This window comes from Notamacropus eugenii, chromosome 1 (assembly GCF_028372415.1).
Source record: "Notamacropus eugenii isolate mMacEug1 chromosome 1, mMacEug1.pri_v2, whole genome shotgun sequence".
Classification (NCBI taxonomy): Eukaryota; Metazoa; Chordata; class Mammalia; order Diprotodontia; family Macropodidae; genus Notamacropus; species Notamacropus eugenii.
In genome coordinates, this window is record NC_092872.1 from 292,431,323 (window position 1) to 292,437,322 (window position 6,000).

Here is a 6,000-nt window from a genome sequence, read left to right on the forward strand (position 1 = left end):
AGAAGCAAGCTGTGCCCTGAATTTGGTGTAACAACAATCCTTTGTGCTCATCCTCTGGATATATTCTGCTGCAACAAAATCCCAGAACTGTTTCACACCAGCCCCAGAATGTCTCTGAGCTCAGATAACCACCTTCAGGACCCATGTTCTAGTCACAATGCCCTGTGCCTGTTCCATCTCATTGTCAGGGCACCAGCTCACTCCATAGCCATTGCTATGGGGATCAAGATGTAACCTCAGTAAAGTGGGTCTCCTCCTAGAGAAGGCCCTGGCAAGTATGTCAAGTTTCTGTCCTCCAATGGAATAAAGAAAGTCTTTTGCTTATAACCCATGTAAGTTCTTTTAGAGTTTTCAGAATTAGCTGTGATTGTGATAACCTATGTGAAGTCTCTGGTAGTTTGAAAATTAACAGCAGTTGCACAACCTCTGTGACTCTTTGGTCATTTGTTTTCCTATCTGATTCCCCCAACAGCAATGGCTTATTTTAGAAGAAAATAGACATAGGAGGCATACAGTATGTACAGCCCATTAGAAGAGACCAGTTGCAAAATCAAGTCATATTAGCGTGAGGAGTAGAGTTTGGCCTCAAGATCTGGTCAGGAGATCGACATCCCCAAGACTCCTCTTGGGTTCCAGTTCTTTGCAAATGTACATACTAGACCAAGATGTCAGCTGAACCCCAAACTGAGGGTAGGGGTGACCACAACCAAGCATTGAAGCAATTATTTCACAGAGTCCAATGAGACTGGCAGAGACTGTGACTGAGATTGGAAGAAATGGTTTGAGGACACAAGTCTTCCTGTAGCCCTGAAGCTCCAGAGGCATGAGTGGCTGCCATATGCCTTAGCCACATGAGTTCCCTGTATGTATCCTCTCTTCCTCTGATGCTAAGTGTATTTAGGGGACTGTTTGCCCCAGGTTTGTGGAAATATCTTGTTGTCACTGTTCCCACTATGCTGTTTTAGCAAAGGTTTTGTGCTCCCTCCCTCACTGTACTCTTCTGAGACAACCACAATTGTGGGGGACATCTCCAGTCCTTATCTCCATTTGGCCATGGGTCTCAGATGGCTCCAAAGGAGAAAGTGTGGCCAGCCCTCCTTCACTTAAATCCAATTCACTTGTAAGTCATGGCATCACCTACCTGATGTCATTGAGAATGAAGGACAAAGAACCACAATCACAGCCCTGGTGCAAGCCCTCATAACCTCATGCATGGACTGTAGTAATAGGCTTCTACTTGGTCTCTTTGTCTGTTTCCACTCCAGTTCATCCAGGCTCCACTCAACTCAGCCCTTGGAGCTGCAGGAGCAGGAGAAGGAGCCACGGTGCTCCGCACCCAGCGGAGGGCCAAGATGAAAATTTTGCAGCAAGGCAGGAGCGCTGAGCATGCTTTCTGCCACATCCCCCTGGGACAGTTTGGGACCCTATGGTGGGATGGGGGAAGTACCATAATAACCCCTGGGGACCCACCCTGTTGGCTTTGTTGCCCAGCTGCCCTCATGGCAGGGGGTGGAGCAGTGCTGGGACTTGGACTGTTTTGGTTCACTTGAGCAAGTGTACAGCTGAGAGTACCAGTGGGAGTCTGCAATAGCAGTGTGGGAAAGACACACCCCCTCTTGTGACCTAAGGGTAGAGTATGTTGTGTTCTCTGCTGCCCCAGGAGATGTGATGTGATAAGGGAAACCCCTGTCTTGTGATGGTGCAATTTCAGTAACCTTAGCAATCAGTTTGGGAATGAGGGTAACCAAGCTGTTGGCCCAGGATCCCCCTGATACATAAGTAGTACTTTAAACAGTCCCTGAAGTGAGGAGGAGCTGATTGCTCACTCACCACAGATTTTGATGCCCAAAGAATGTATAAGTGGGGGATGTGCTATATCATATACTGAGCTATGTTAACATACTGTGTACTATGTCATATACTGAATGCTATGGTACATAGTGAATGCAATGTTATACGCTGTGTGCCATGTTACACACTGAGTGTTATGCTATGTACTAAATGCTATGCTGTGTTTTAGGCCTTGTGGCCATACTTGTTGGGAGAAAAGGACAAGTTACTTTTGTGTTTGTTTGAGGCCATGTAGCTACTCTGCTGATATGTTGTGCTTGTATACATGATGCCCAACACAATGTGATGCTATACTGTTGTTATATAAGTGATACACAACACAACACCTGTGTTGCTGTAGTCTATATTGTTATTGTAACATGAACATTGTTTCACTTTATATTATACCACATTGTTATGAATTGTAACATTATGCTTTAGTTTGTTGGCTCAAGGACCTCTATAAAAGTATTACCTGTATAGGTTGTAAGGGCCAGGATCCTGGAGGGGTGGAATGTATGTAAGGTGAATTTTAGTGTAAGTAAGGTGGATTGTAGCGCCTATAAAGTGAATTTCGTTATTATTTCTCAGAATTCAGTTTCCCAGGATCCATAGCCATAACAACCTTTGGTTCCCAGGTACTAGATATGAGTTCCCACAGTTATGGTTCAACACATCTCCACCACACTTGCACACAGTTATGTAAATAACATAAACATCCACTGTGGCTGCACAGTGAGATACAGGCATGAGGTGATGTCAACTTGTGAGGCTATTGCTGGCAACATGCCTTCTTTGTCTGTTGGCCTAGAAAACAGGTGGTCACTGGTCAGTGAATGGGGAATCTTTTTTTTTTTTTTTAATTTTTAATTTTTTTTATTTTTTTAATGTTTAACAATCACTGCCATACAATTGCGATTTTATCCCTCCCCACCCACCCCCCACTACCTCCCTCCCTCCCCACGACTGCATACAATTCTGTATAGATTCTACATATACTTTCCTATTGAGTATATTTTCACTATAGTCATGCTGTGTAGTCAGACTAAGATAAATGAAAGAATCCGTATAACAAATCAGAACATGATACACAAACAGATACACATACACAAACATGATCTGCTACATTATGTGAGTGATTTCCATATTTCTCTCTCTGAGTGTGAAAGGTATTTTGCCTTGAGGTCCACCATTGGGATTTTTTTTTTTTTCAGAAGTTCTTGTGTTATTACAAAAATCTAAGTCTACCAGAAAAAACTCTCACACACTGTGGTTGTTGCTGTGCATAAAGTTCTCCTGGTTCTGCTCCTTTCACTCAGCATCAGGTCATATAAGTCCTTCCAGGCCTCTCTGAAGTCTTCTTGTTCATCATTTCTTATGGCACAATAGTACTCCATTACATTCATATACCATAATTTATTCAGCCATTCCCCAATTGATGGACATCCGCCTGACTTCCAGTTTTTGGCAACTACATAGAGTGCTGCTATAAATATTTTTGTACATGTGGGACCCTTTCCCATTTTTATGATCTCTTGGGGATATAGTCCTAGTAGCGATATTGCTGGGTCAAAGGGTTGAATGGGGAATCTTTAGGGCTGAATGCACAAATGCTGTGTGTGCCTCAACTGGCCCCCTTTGAGGCTTGAGGGGATTTAGGGGAAGTGTAAGTTTTGGCTATTTCAACTGACCCCACTGAGATGTAGGTATAGTTGACCCCCCCCCCCCCCAGTCCTTTTCACTAGCCCCTGCGAGAAGGGTGATTAGGGAATGCTGTAGGAGTTTGTGCTCTCATTGTCAGCAATCCTCTTCTGAGAAAACTAGACTACAATTAAGTAAGATTGTTAATCCCCTCTTAGTGTCTTTCCTGTCAGACAAATCAAGAGTGGACCTGTGCTAGCAGCCCTCCTGTGTGCTGTGTTGATCTGTCTTACACCTTCCTTCTGTTACTTTTTCTCCATTTGTACAAGTTGCCTCAGTGATCCCTCTTTTTTTTTCTTTTTTTGGCTATTGTCCCTATCCCTATCGCTCCTTAATCTCACTTTCCCCAAGTGAAAAAGAAAAATAAAGCCCTTGTATCACATATGCAGAGTCAAACAAAATGAATTTCTCCATTAGCTATTTCTGAAAACATTCAACTAATTCTGCATCTTAAGTTCATCAAGACGCAAACTTTAAAAACAGCTCTGAGAAGAAGGAAAAAGAGGAAATATGGGGAGGGAAAATGGAAAAGCTCACTGGATTCAGAGGTAGAAGACCCAAGTTTAAATGAATGAATATTTATCAGGCATTTACTATAAACTAAGTGCTATATTAATGCTGAGTATACAAATAGAAAAAACAATACAGCCCCTTCTCTTATTCTTATATGAGACATATTTGCCTTTCATTTTCAAAGAAGACCAGTGGTATCACAGATGATGGCATGACTTGTGTGTCAATCAGATTTAAGTGAGGCAGAACTACACATAATTGTCAGCCTTACTCTCTCTTCCTGAGTCATTGAAGTCCAGTGGCACACAAAAGTCAGAACAGCTGATAATGGCCTAGGATACAGATGACCCTGGCTTCTCCAATGTTTGACCAAGCTCTAAATGCCCCATAGTGCCTGCTCTCACCACCTTCATGGACTTTGGAACAAATTGTTCTCATCTGCCCATTCTACCAGGGGAAACGTTCACATGCTTGGGGTAGATACCCCCCTAACTCACCAATGGGTGTAAGGCCTGTCAGTTACCCTCAACTAGGTTTGGCCTGTCTGTGAGATGGTCTTACTGGGGTACGACTGCAGGGTGTGCTTCTTGGAAGCACAAGTGAGAGCTGGGTGAAGGTGGACACCAAAGGTGGATGAGCCCTGAAGAGGGCTAGGTAAGCTCTCACACCTCGCCCATACATATGAGGCAACATATACAAGGAGTTTCAGCTGCAATGAAACGGAAAGGTCAGCTGATCCTTAGGGTGCAGGGGCAAAGCAGACAGTAATACATCTTTCTTGATGTCATTTACATTGATAAAACCATATCTGTTTCTCATGTTCTCTTGTCCTGGATTTTTAATCAATAACTTACTTGGATGAAGGCAGAAATGACAAACTTATCAAATCTTCTAATGAAACAAAGCTTTGAGGTATAGGTAACATCTGGGCAGCTAGGTGGTGCAGTGATTAAAATACCAGACCTGGAGTCAAAAAGACTCATCTTTATGAATTGAAATCCAATCTCAGTCACTGTGTGATCCTGGGCAAATCACTTCAACCTGTTTAACTCACTTTCCTCATGTGTAAAATGAGCTGGAGAAGGGAATGGTAAACCACTCCAGTATCTTTGCCAAGAAAACCCCAAATGGGGTTACAAAGAATCAGCCACGACTGAAACAACTTAACAACAACAAAATGGGTAAATGTTGAGGGACAGAACTGGTATTCAGAAAGCTCTCAAACGGCAAGAAAAAGAGGCTGAAACTAAGAAGATGAAATATAAAAGGAATGTCCCCTTTTAGTATCTTCACTGAGAACACCCTTGACATGTATAAAGATCATTCTCACAAAGGTTTTCAAAGATGAGAAAGTGGACATTTAGGTTAGTGGCTGTTACTTTTTCTCTATTTTTCCTTTTTTGGAGGGGAATGGGAGGGGCCAAAAATAAAATTCTTTGCATTCTTTTTGTATCTTTCCCTTCCTCACATACCTTGATTATTAATTCTTCAATATCCTCACAACTAGGTTATCTCCAGCACAGGCCTCCATTACATATACTTAATCCAATCTGCTTTTCTTGTCTTCGCTCTCTTTAGTGACATTTCTGCCTCCCTTTTTCGCACATCTGCGACTGTGATGTTAGAGTTCAAGTGCTGTGATTCCACTGTCCTTGAGTATTTGAGTAATAGGAACACAAAGAAACCAATGATTTTGTTGTAGGAATACATAACAAAGGCAGAATTTGTAACAAAAAAAAAATGAAGGTGGCCACCAGCTCCCTGGGCTGCACATGGACCTTTGGGCCCTGCCCCAAGTTGATTTTCATGTCAACTGAGGGAATTCCTAGTCTTATCTGTTCCTTATACCTGTCCTCCTACCACTGGAGATATATTAACCCATGGGAGATTGTATCCTTGTGTGTATGGAAAAATCTTTCTTATCACATATATTGTTTAATTAATGACTTTTGCTTT